This window comes from Scaptodrosophila lebanonensis, unplaced genomic scaffold (genome assembly GCF_003285725.1).
Source record: "Scaptodrosophila lebanonensis strain 11010-0011.00,11010-0021.00 unplaced genomic scaffold, SlebRS2 tig00001415-arrow-pilon, whole genome shotgun sequence".
NCBI classification, from domain to species: Eukaryota; Metazoa; Arthropoda; class Insecta; order Diptera; family Drosophilidae; genus Scaptodrosophila; species Scaptodrosophila lebanonensis.
This window is the reverse complement of record NW_022060742.1, coordinates 4,238,688-4,252,373: the sequence shown is the minus strand read 5'-3', so window position 1 is coordinate 4,252,373 and position 13,686 is coordinate 4,238,688. Positions and strand designations below refer to the sequence as shown.

The 13,686-nt window shown below is 35.3% G+C and overlaps 1 protein-coding gene across 2 annotated transcripts in view; it reads left to right on the top strand.

Moving 5' to 3' along the window:
• LOC115632515 (GATOR complex protein WDR24) overlaps positions 1–13,686 on the top strand; it is an 82,250-nt gene that overhangs the window by 21,263 nt on the left and 47,301 nt on the right. For both annotated transcript variants that reach the window (XM_030529706.1, XM_030529708.1), the window contains one exon: positions 12,275–12,373. The gene's annotated coding sequence lies outside the window, so the exon portion shown is untranslated. The remainder of the gene's footprint in view (positions 1–12,274; positions 12,374–13,686) is intronic.

Sequence of the window (13,686 nt, the reverse complement as noted above, 5' to 3'; positions counted from 1 at the left end):
AATGTATAGTATAGAATCAAAAATTGCTATTATTATTATCCAATTTATTTGATATCGTTTTAAAAATGATAGTAACCTTTCATTGTTAATCTTTAAAAATTCGAATAAAAGAGTGCTATACTTATATGTATAATATCCGTATAAAAATTAATTGCACATATTTTGAGTCTTGCACAATTGCTTGTTGCAGGAGAGATGTTAGTGGAGTTTATTTTACACATGCTGTGGTTAATCAGTTGATGATTCACGAATGGCTAAAAACTCTTAAAATATATTTTATTGTCTGGCAACTCAACTGTTTGTTTGTCTGAATAATTTAATAAATGTGAATACCTCTTAGCTTCATCTGGTAACATTGTTATCTACTTCTGACTGTGTCAGGCTAATCTGTATGCTTAGCTGCTGATTAACTTTAGAATAGTGCTATCTAGCGTGGTGTAGCACAATCTGACCCTCATTTTTTTCCACTCGTATGCAAATTTGTATTTTTAAAAATAACTTTTAAGCATAGCTGTTATGCTGTGTAGCATGGACAACCTGTGAAAAAGTTAATATACTCTTAATACGACATTTTGTTGAATTTATGTTCTATCCAGATAAGGACATGTTTTTCTTCAATTTTTTTGTTACCGTACTGTTTCCAAGTCCATGACTTATTCGCAGCACTCGTTTCCATTGCGCAGAGGATAGAAAGTTCACGGCTGCAAGGTCGTATATTTCTGGCCTGTCACAATGGTTGTTGCTTTGCATACTAATGAAAAATTAAAATTTCCACTACAAAAACTGTGATTCATTAGGCAGCTACTCGCAGACTACTCGTTACATTTGCCTCCACATACACAAGTATATATATAAATATAGATGTGTGTGTCTGTGTGTGTAAATAATAAATAAACTTGGCTGCTAATTAAGTGAGACTCTCCCCACTTGCCACACTCATTTGTATTATACTTTTGTAATTTACATGCCGGCCAACTCTCGAGAGCAAGTGGTGGCAGGCGACAGTACAAGTAGTGGGAGGGGTAGGGTCTAGTGGAAATTGTCGGGCGTGCCGCTTCTGTGAACACTTTCGGTGCAAGCAGCCAGTTGGAAAACCAATCGATATGAGCAACGCTGTGAATTAACCATGGGGAACACACGTAGCCAGTTGGCCAGTTGGGCAAGTTGGCAGCTGTTGGCCTTTTCCGCCATTTACGTCACTCGAAAACTGAGTGTTGGCCACAAGTGGCCAGCACATATTTTAGGCATCTATATATTCTTCCACAATCATGAAAATAAATTATTATATTTTGTTAATTACTAGATAATATTTTTGTAGCTGCAACGGCTCTCTTGACCATAATAATTATGAATGATGGACTTAGTCATAAATAGGGTACCATTCGCATTGTGGTTGGCAATTATGTGAAAAGCTCGAGCTTATTTATAATTATGAATTTGTGGGCGAGTGTAAAATTGCAATTAGTTTGTTGGCAGCTTATATGAGCTTTTCAAATCACAAACCACAATACCATAGAGGAATTGATGCTAAAATATTTGTAAGATTATTGATAAATAAACTAATTGAACTCCAAAGTGCACAGACTAACAAAAAGATCAAAACACAACCTTTGATTGCTCGAGGTTCGTGCTGGTGCCATTGTTTAATTAATTTATTGTAGTAATTGAGCCTAACAGATTATGAGAGGTCGATTAATATTCTAAGACGCATAAAAGAATATACATATCTCAAATACTTGGGACGGTTCTTATTTTTTTTAGATCTATACAACTGCTTAGCTAGAGCTTAAAAATATATTTTTTATATATATAAGTGACGATTATGTATGACCTATGTATCATTCCAGCTATTTATAATAATAATACTAAATTGAAGAAGTGGAACACCAAATATTATTTCAGCTAAGACATTTTTGAATTCTTAAAATAATATTATGAAACATTTGATAACAAACCAAGCTCTAATGAAACAAAAATTAATAACTAAACCGAAAGACGAATATTTTTCTAATTAAAAACGATTAGTCATTTGCCATTTACCTTAATGCCACTTTAAATTGAATTTCCATTAAAATGCGGTACGATAATTCCAAGAGTTTGTTCATATCCAACAAATTTATCTTAAATGCCAACAATAACTTTTAATTCCTTAGCACTGAGCCACTGTAAATATCTCAACGCACCTTCCATCACTTTAAGCAGCTCCAGTGCTTACAATTTTTAATGTGCGCTCTTCCACTTATTTAATTTCAAATCTCGATAAACTGTGTGGGTCGCTTTAAGAATACGGCTCGCCCAACTGCCTGACTGTCTGCCTGCCTAAGCCGAGGGCTAAGCTTGCCGCCGCGCTTTGTCACACGCACAGCAATGTTTTCGTACCCCTCACCTCACCAGCCCCAACCCCACACCCCACATCCCACACCCCCCATCGCCTAGCGCCCGCATTGTGAGGAAAGTTGTCGCGTAATTCTTTACACACTTTTGCTATTCTCTTTTCCTTTTTTGTTTCTGTTACGTACTTCCTGTTTTGTGCGCGTTTTCTAGATTACTTTTATAAGTGAATTTGTTGCGGTTTTCCGCAAAATTTACAAGTACGTGAGAAAATTAGAGTTTAGCTTGTTGGGCTGAACTTGTCGGCAGACTTGCCGGCCTCTCTGCTTGTTGCTCGGCTGTTTTCGTTCACCGCCCTCCACTTTAAATGCGTTTTAGTTTCACATGGCGTATGCGTAATTTCTTCAATTATTACTAATGCATTGCGCCTACAAATTTTGACTAATTGGCGTTAAGAATTTGAATATGGCAATTAGCAAGTTCATTGCATATTTGCGTCTAGATATTTGCCAATTTAACGCCAATGCACAAAAATGTGTGTGTGTGTGTGTGTGTGTGTGTGAGTGTATGTGTCTGGCTTTTTCGTTTTCCATTTCCCATTCCCCAGACATGCGAATAAATGCGGCGGCTGACGTTGCTGTTGCTGCTAACTTGAAAATAAAGTTTCATTTTCGCGCGCACTCAAGAATAAGACAAAGTTTTTGCGGGCCATGCTTCTCCCTGTATTTATGTGGGTGTCAGTGCGTGCGTGTATGTGTGTGTGTGTGTTATGTGTAAAAGTGTGTGTGTTTGTCTGTATTTGCAGAATTGTTAGTTTCACGCTTTGTTTGTTTAGATTAGCCAACCGCATTTGGCGCGCCTGGCCTGGTATGCGATGTTTTTTGCCAACGCCACCAAATAAAATTGTGCAGCTTATTTTACTTTACTTTATTCGTGGCAAGTTTATGCCGCGCAACATCCCCAACACTTGTTTTATTTGCCTCGCTTGTGGGCTGCTGCTGCTGCTGCGTCTGCCAGCCTGACTCTGCCTTGAAAAGTTTTCACGTGGAAATTACGCTCACATGTCTTTGTTCTAGTTTCGGGTGTTTGTTTGTGTATTCATGTTGGCTTGTGGAAAATTGATGCTGCTGCTGAAGTTTTTGGCTTTTTGAACTGACAGCTGCGATTTTGTATGCGGCGTCTCGTCGTCTTCTTCGCCTCCGTCTGGAGAAATAATTGTAATTGTGAATTGTGCGCCTGGGCGTTAAATGGTCAACTTTTTCGCACATTAATAAGCGCAATGCCTGAGAGTATTGTTTGTATGGATAGCTTGCTTATTCCTCTTAGCACAATAGTGATAAGTTCGATTCTACAGCTTTCATTTAAAAATGTATACACTTCTTCTACTTGCTTATGGTTGTCAATTGGTCATAATTTTCCAAAAATCAAATAGCTAATCATTTTCAAAATGCAGATCTCTAGATAGCATACGTCATTCACCACAAAAGCAAATGTTTCCACTCGTGAAATTTACAAAATATTTGCTATTTCATAGCTATCTAAGTCATTTATAACTTGTGGCTAACTAATTAAGCACCTATTCACTGGTGGCTGATAAATTTTCTTATCAAATGCAGCCCATCTCCAACGTTGGATCTGCAAAATATTTTTTTGTTTTTGTGCGTCTGAATGATGGCTCTCAAAAGAGCGTCTGTGTATGTGATAGCTGGCCCAAATATACTGGCGTGTGTCTTATTTATTGTTCACTTCTGCTGAATCACACTGAAGCTGTTAATGAGAATTTATGGCTAATTGATGCTGATGCTACAATGTTGCTGCAACCTTTATGTATATTTGTGTATTTGCTTAGGTTATTGTTCTTTTGTGCTGCCTCAAATATTGTTTAAGCATATACAAGTAGTGTGTTAATAAATACACATGCTGACTGAGGCATGTATTGCACAATTGTTCCTATGGGGATAATGGCTGTAGTTGAAGCAAATTCAATGAATATTTTGATGAATATTTTTTCCATTATGGAAGAAAACTCAAGACAACACAAAAGCTAGAGGAAATTGAAATAAAAACAAGGTTTTCTTACTAATCAAATCTGCAAAAAATCATACTTATTTCCAATTGTTTACAGTTTGTAAGGGAACAATAAAATAAAGCCTACGCCGGACTTGGCAGCAAAGTAAAGCCAATACTTGTAAATGGACAAGCAAAAATTGTGGAAAAACAGGCATGAGTTTCATTTTCAGTTATACATTTAATGTTGAGCAAACCAGCAAGGAAGCCAACCACAAGATCAATGCTCCCTTTCATGCTATCTTTTAACCCCAGCATTTTACGCGTCGTTGCCTTCCAAACAAATGACCGTCATTCATTGCCTTTCCCACTTATAACTAAACTGAAATACCAGACGTTGAACAAGCACCAGGCCTCCACATGCCCCCGCGCCAATTAGGCGCGGTCCTTTGTAAGAGATACAGTACCCTTAGCAGTCAAATCAACTGCAATTTTTAAAACATTTTCAACATGAAGCCAGTCACAAACTTTTTCAAAGCATATTTACAGGCGCAACAAATCTAATTTCCTTGCAACCAGGAAAAAAGAAGTGGAAATATCAAAATTTTACCATGACAAAAGTTTGCTGTCGTCTAACAAAATAACCACAAGGACCATGACAATGGGAACGATGGCATAAAGAGGCGCAACGACAAACAGGCCCCGCAGCTATGTGTCACAATTTTTGGCAGGGCGCTCCAAGGAACCTCAATCATTATTACTGTTACTGATTGTTATTAGCGCCCCGACCATACAAAAACTTGCGACAGCTTTAATAAACTTTCTGCCCTGCTATTTCAGAGAGTTTATGCAAATTTTGTACAAAGTGTTGGGCGGGTCGTGGCACCAACAGCATGCACACAAACAAACAAACACACACACACACACACACGCACAAACAATGGCAATAACAACAAATTTCAATTATGCCATAAAATCTATTTAGGTATATAAATATTTGGAAAATTTGAACGCCTCGCCACAGCGTTGGCCGCAAAAGTTTCGCTGGCGTGTAATTTACAGATTTTCTTGTTAAGATTGTGGCGAAAGTTTTCGAGGCGGCCCAATTGTGTAGCTTCATGTAATATAATTGTAGTTGTGTTCGTTACTATGCCGCATAATTGGTGGCAACATGAAAAGTCAATAAACGAATCGAAATGAAACGAAACGACAAGCTCCCTTGCCGCCTTCTCGATGCAACCAACTTGTAAATTGTACAAAATTAAATCTCATAATTTGGTTTTGCATTGTAAGCGGTGCTGAGGTCGAAGCAAGCCGAACTAATTGAATTCATTGGATATTTATACACTGTAGCCAAAGAGGCAAAGGGTATATAGAAAGTACAGCGCAGTTCTACTGAAGCATGTAACACTAACAATTTATTTTTTTATATACAGTTCTGGAAGGTAACTATAGCACTTAGCCTACTTTTTTACTTTAGGGGCAACTCCTCTTAGATTATAATCAGAAAATCAAAATAAGCTATTGTTTTCAATTTAATTTATTTGCATTACGTCCCGTGCTAAACAACAGATAGTGCTTAGCATTTTACTTTTGGGACAAGTCCTCTTAGATTCATCTGCTTCTTCGATGATATTCAAAATTAGCTGCATATTGTTTTAAATTAAATTTATTTGCATAACGTCCTGTGCTAAACAACTATTTTAAAGTGTAATCGTGGGTAATATTTTCAGATTAGGTATTTTTCTTTTGTAAGTCGACAGCTTATATGTGCGGAGAAAAATAAATGAATTAATAAAAACTATGCTAATAATTCAACATTTGATTTAATTAACATTTAAATTTGAGAAAATGTTTTATATCAAAACTTAATTATTAGTGTATTTATTATTTTAATATCTTTCTCTTAACCTTAATTTTCTTAAATTTTCATCTTTTAATTTGCATTTGCTTTTTGTCAGTTCTGTTGATTTTTCTGTTGTTAAAAAATCATTCTTTCTATAATTGATTCCAAGTAGTTCGAAAAGTATGAAATCTCCCACACAACCATACATACACATACAAGTAAATACATACATACGCAAAATCAAATGTTGATATTTTATTTTCTTCGGAGATAGTGAAATTACAGCTTTCTTTCTTCTGAACTACAATCGAAACATAGCTATTTATATATCAATTTCATAGTGTATTTATTAGTCGAGAGCACGAAAATCATCATTGCCATCATTATTGTTGGGTTTGTTCGCATTGTTTCATTTTATTTCCATTTACAAAATGGTCGGCCACAGCCGAACAAACCAAAAACACCATTAGCCATAAGCCATCAGCCAATGTGTAAGTTTCAAGTTTCATTTCTCTGACAACTTGAGACTTTTTCAAGTTCATTAACGAAATTAAGCGGCAGAAAGTTGGGCGCGCAGCTTATGGCCAATTGCTGTGTGCGTTTCCTGGAAAAATAAACCTCTAGCTCTCAAGTGGCAGGAACACACACGCATGGAGGCAGCACTAGAAATAATCAAGAAATAAGCAGCAGGGAGGTGATGTGGGCTGCGAGTCTACTTTACTAGGTCAATTTACTTAATTAATAAAAATGCCAAAATGAATGAGCTGCAAATAAAAAGAAGAAGTTGCCAGTGCACAACACTTCACTCTGATGCCAAGTTCTCCTGTGGAATATTTGACGAGTGCGCTACGTTTTATTGCTGACTACTTGCGTTAGCTTCATTATTCCGTACATCAATTAGTATAAGTGTAGTTGCAATACACAGTATTTTTAGTCAATTGAAAATTAGGCAACAAAATAAACTGAAGGCAGTTTGCGAGAATGGTGCTAGTTAGTTGGAACAAAGGAAGCAATAATACTAGTAGTTGAAAAGTTGTATTATAAATTAGCTATGATGATATTAGAAAAGATTCTACAGGGTTTCTCCTGTAATAGTAACTGGAGAGATATAACAGCGCCAAGAGTTTCCTAAATGGGGGCAACATTTATTGAAATTCCACTTTAGTTACCAAAATTATATTTAGTTCTGCAGAGTTCAAATAATGCAAAAAGTAACTCAACATTTTATTTAAAATTTACTCTTTTAAAACTACCTTTTATTTCTGTTGGCATCTATCTCCAAATTAATCAGCAACACTATGTTTTGCAATAATAAGCATAATGATATGCATACGAATTTTAAGAACGGCAATGTCGATAACTGCCGTTATGATAATCAATATATCAATCATAGCAGACACTTATCTCACTCATAACATCATTTAACTAAGTCACCTTTTAGATGCAAAATGAATCCTTTCAAATGTGAACAATCAAGAATTAACTGAACATAAAATATTGAATATGGATTCATTTTTAAAATGTGCCGCCTTGTCTTTCGAAAGAGCTAGTGTTTTTTTAAAGGCCTTTACTTTTTATTTAAAATGAGAATAGAATGACATATTTCTTTTTTGAAAATTTAGCATTTAGTGCATCCTTGGCTCCCGGTTCTTCAGGCTCCTTATTCATATATCAATTATGTTAATATATTTCCGTTTGTGAATAGTGTACATACATATGTATTAACGTATATACGAGTATAATACATTTTCGAAATATGTCAGAAAACAGTACTCTCTTGTATACCATTCATTATTTTTTTAAACTTTCGCTGAAAATGTGCAGTAGAGGCCACATTACTGTTTTTGTTTTTAACTTCTTGCAGTGCTCTCTGGTTACATATAATTCATCAATGTCTTTCCTAAATCTTTTTGTAGAGTGCAAGCTAATCCGTTTACAACACACTCTCAATCATGTCCACATACCCTTTCCCACGAATATTTCTCCGCTACTCACATGTGTTGAATTGGTTGAGTGGAACGGTCATTTAGTTTATTGATTACTGTTTTCGCTTCTTTCATTTCATTTATTGAAGAAAGTGTTCAGCGCGCAACTTTCATTCATGGAAACAAAAAAGGGAACTTTTTCCAAGAACTACAAGCAAGGCCATTAGAGAAGAGTGACTTCCCAATTTAGCAGCCTTGCCAGAAGCAATAGCAGGCCATTATGTTCATGTTCTGGCCAATTCAACTGGGTTAGCACTGGAACTAACCAGTCTCCCAAAGTTTCGGCCGCTGCTCACTTGATTAAAATGGCCGACTGCCTTTCGATTTGTTTTATTGTAACTCTTGTCTTGCGCAAATTGAAAGCTAAACTGTAAGCCCAGCAGGCAGGACTAACTTAATATTCGTATTATATCCACACTACAACATTTAGACATCTCGAAATTGTCTGTGTTTATGCTAATAGTGCAAATTATATAAATAAATATGCAATTCTCCAATGTGTGTGGCAATCAACATAAATAAATAAACAGACCAAATAAAGCAAAAGCAAAACAACAACAAAAACTGTCATAAATTATAAAGTTTATCATTTGGCAGTATGTCCGGGCAGATGGACCTTAAAAAGCCAGAGAATGCCAGTTGTATGGCGGTTATTTAATGCTTCCGGGGCTGAGGCGGACGTCAAGGCCAGGGATACAAAAACACAGACCATACCATCCAGCCAGCCACTTTGGACTCTCATTTGCTGCTTTTTTCCCCAAATGTATACATTTTCGTTGTTTTTGTTTTGGTTTCACTTTCGTTGTGGCGACAAAGCGCATTTGCGTCAATTTAAATTTATGTAAACACAAAATAGCCAGCCAGCCAGCCAGCCGCTCCAAAAACCCAACAACCCAACAACCCACCAACCCACTAGCCCAGTCAACAATGAAGCGAACGGTAACACATTTTTCATTTTTTCGCCGCCTGCCCTTTTTATGATTTAATGTGCGCGGCATGCCGTGACGTTCACTTAAGCGAGAATACAATAAAAAGTCATCTGGAAAAAACATTATCATTGTTGAAACGAAGATCACATGCCCTTGTTGACTTTTTGTGAATTTCAAATACATTTTAAGTACACCTCAATCAAATGTGGTTATTGAGCTTTTACAACCAACCAACCACAATTTTTGCGGCCGACATTCGCTTTAATCTTCGTTGTGGATTCATATGAGAAAATAGTAATCATTATTAAAATGATTTCACATTTTGTAATATTCATATTTATTTGAAATGAAGAACGAAAAAAAATTAATAAAGTTTTCAAAATCTCTCTCCATAAATTGGAAGAACCTCTCTGATTAGCTTTAAAAACTTTGCTTGAATTAGCCTCATACGAGCTGCTGGCCACAATAAATATATATATGATGTAAACAAAAAAAATTAAGCCTTTGGGGCAACAGTACAACCATTAGACAAACGTTATTTTCTTCCATTTAGCGCTGTCAAACTTATTCACCTCCCATTATTTATTTAAGTTTATGTCATATATGTAAATTATTTAATTAATAAATATTTCTCATATTAGTTTAAAACTATGACAAAGCCCAATTCTTCAATTAAAACATTCTCTCAGATTGAAGCTGAAAATATATTAGACATAGTCTTCCACATTCAATTGCATTCATTATTAATATAATACTTGTAGATTGATGTAATAGTATATAGATATAGTAGATTGGAGTTGAAAATATATAAGACTGACTCTTCCACATTCAGTTGTATTCATTATTTGTATAATAGATTGATGTAATAGTATATAGATATAATATATTAAAGTCTAAAATATCTTAGACTGATTCTTCCACATTCAGTTGTATTCATTACTAGTATAATGCATTGATATAATAGTATATACTTGTAGATATATTAGATTGAAGTCTAAAATATCTTAGACTGACTCTTCCACATTCAATTGCATTCATTATTAGTATAATAGATTGATATAATAGTATATAGATATAGTAGATTGGAGTTGAAAATATATAAGACTGACTCTTCCACATTTATTTGTATTCATTATTTGTATAATAGATTGATGTAATAGTATATAGATATAATATATTAAAGTCTAAAATATCTTAGACTGATTCTTCCACATTCAGTTGTATTCATTACTAGTATAATGCATTGATATAATAGTATATACTTGTAGATATATTAGATTGAAGTCTAAAATATCTTAGACTGACTCTTCCACATTCAATTGCATTCATTATTAGTATAATAGATTGATATAATAGTATATAGATATAGTAGATTGGAGTTGAAAATATATAAGACTGACTCTTCCACATTCACTTGTATTCATTACTAGTATAATGCATTGATATACTAGTATATACTTGTAGATATAATATATTAAAGTCTAACATATCTTAGACTGACTCTTCAACATTCAAATGCATTCATTATTAGTATAATGGATTGATATAATAGTATATAGATATAGTAGATTGGAGTTGAAAATATATAAGGCTGATTCTTCCAAATTCAATTGCATTCATTATTACTATAATAGATTGATGTAATAGTATATAGATATAATAGATTAAAGTCTAAAATATGTTAGACTGATTCTTCCACATTCAGTTGTAGTATTCATTATTTGTATAATAGCAATTTAATCGATTCTCCTAAGATGTGTATCTTCCCAAAGTTTGTATACGATTTCCGGACTACAAAGCATATACAATAATAAGGCGGGCCAGACCGCAATAGCGGCCACAAAAATTTCGTTTCTTGGAGGGGGCAGTTAACGCAACGCACTTTTGACATTTCATTATCCTGTTAAGTATTCAAAAGTCAACCAAGCACACGAAGCTAAACACCCCTCAACACACACACACACTGCACACCGCATGCCACCACCCACTTATACACAGAGTACAGTTAGTCGCCCATCCTGTCTGCGCCTATTGCCGCTTTTCAAAGCTTATCATTTATGCCAAGCGCGTACTTTTTGGCTTTTGGACTCCGCCGTCCCACACCCTCAGCTATCGTCGTCGTCGTTCTTGTTGCTCATTGTATCCATTGTTGTACTGCCGTTTGTTTGTCTGCCTGTAATGTCATGCGAAATTGCTTTTGTGTCCTTGGCTCGATGCGGCGTTTATGACAGCATTTGTATGTATGTATGTATGTATGTATGTATATACATACATACATGTATTTCATATAAATTACATTGCATAACAAGCAATATAACAAACGATAACAAACACCTTGCGTCAGGGCAAGGCAAGAAAAAGAACCAAAAAAAAAAAGAAACCAAAAACAATTTAATAAAAATGTTAACAAAATGCGACGGTTTCCTTCAGCCATCCTGGGGTTTCTCACTCCTGATATTTTTCTGTCTTTTTTATAGCTTTTCGATTTGGCTGTCTTTATGATCTCTGTCCATTATCATTTGCTGTCAATTTTGCATAACGTTCAGCAATTTGCGCTGTGACATTTGGCATTGCATTCCTTTAGACTGGGCTGTAATTTCGTTGCTTTCAGCCACATTGCAATTATTGTTATGGCGAAGCGCAGGCACACGTACAGATATACATATACGTGTATGTATGTATGTATGTATGTATATGTTGGCTGACATTTTCACGTGCATTTTCAACTGGCACTTGCCTGACAAAAATGTTCAACTTTTCGCATTGGCATTTACAGATTTTTGTCGTCGTTCCTTGCCAATTTTATTTTCAGTTTGCGTGCACGTGCTTGGCCAACTGGCGATTGCAATCGATTGATTAAAATACAACCAAAAGCAGCAGCAACAAAAACAACCCTCACAATCGCTGCCCTGTTAGCCAAGTAAGTGCCAAGCTGGCTTTTTTTTCAAGGTTCATTGCATGTATTCTGACATCGCTCGGCTGCGAATTCTCAGTCCCCAGCGACGACCATCGCATGCCAAATGCAAAGTGTGAAAATACAGTGCGATATTTCCATCTAGGCAGCTATCTATAAAGCTATCGGCTGCCACAAAGCAACTTTCGAGCACATAACTTTCATTTTCAGTTCTCTATCCCCAACACTCACTCACATACCCTTTCTTTTCTACTTTTTGCAGGCCCCGAGCAAAGCGTAGGTAGCCATGTGCTAGACGCTCGATGCAAGCTTCACAGACATCATTAGAGGCAACCAACAACAACAACAACAACAACAAAACGTAAGTAAGTGCCATGGCATGCAATGAAATGTACAGGCGAGATACATATCGGGCAGTCTATATCTTAGACATGTGTTGGCCATCAACTTATGCAATCAACGATTTGGCTTTGACCAGACAAGTCCACATCAAACCAAACCAAACCGAACCAAGCCAAGACAAGCCAAGCCAAACCATACTAAACTAAACTGACTGCCGTGGGGTGCTCTGTAAACTGTAGCACAAAGACAGCGACGACAAATGTTTATTTAAGCATAAAGCCACGTATCCCGGACACACTACATATACATACTATATATACACATAGATGTATGTGCACATCCACAAAGCCGTCTAGTTTGTCACAGTGTATAGTATGTGGGTGTAGTTGGCCACATTTGTGCCCTAGTCCTGCTGCTTTCTACGCCATGTAATTACATATACCACAGCAGCGAAGTGAAGCCACATTGGCCCAAATGGAAGAAGAAGTAAGAGAAAGTAAAGAGCAGCCTTGGAGTGGTTCCAACTATTTGTAGGACTTGCAATAAATTCTGATTTCGTGTGGAAATTTGTAAAGCGAATGAAAAGCTACAGTCCATTTTAAAGTGAAACTTTAAACTAAAAAAAACTTGCTATTTTTTTAATATTGTTTATATATTTACAATGTTTACTGTCGTTCACTCACTTAAAATATAACCAACAAGTGTTAAAATATAGTATGCTAACATACTAATAAAACCTAAAACATACTAATAATTTACGGTGGAATTTAGTTATTATTTAATATATTCGCATACTGTCGACTATATCGGTCTGAACGTTATCAAAATTTCAAATCAATAAAATATATCAACAATTTTATTCAAGCAAAATATTGGGGAGGGGAGTTCTTAACACTTTTTATGGTCGATATATTTCTAAACTAAGATGCATTTTAAAGGTAATTAAAAATCTTTTTTAAATTTTTTATTGTGTATTATAAAAAAAAACCACAAATACATTTGCTTTGTGGATTCTTTAACGCCTGTATTTATTTTATATTTGAGTTACAAGTATAAGTTATCAATTAAAATTTAAAGTTTTGGATCACATGTTGAGCTACATTCTTTGGTGATGTTTTCAAATTAGAGTAAGTTGAAGGTCTACAAATAACTGGCATAAATATTCCCTTCCAGGTCCGAAGTTCTATAGTTTTTGTTTTAATTTTATTTATTTTTCTTTCTATTTCTGCATCCAACATTTCTTTTATATTTATTTATTTATTTTATTTCATAATATTTAACCGTCTTTTATTTTATTTTTATTTTTTTTTTTTGACGACAAATGCAATTTTG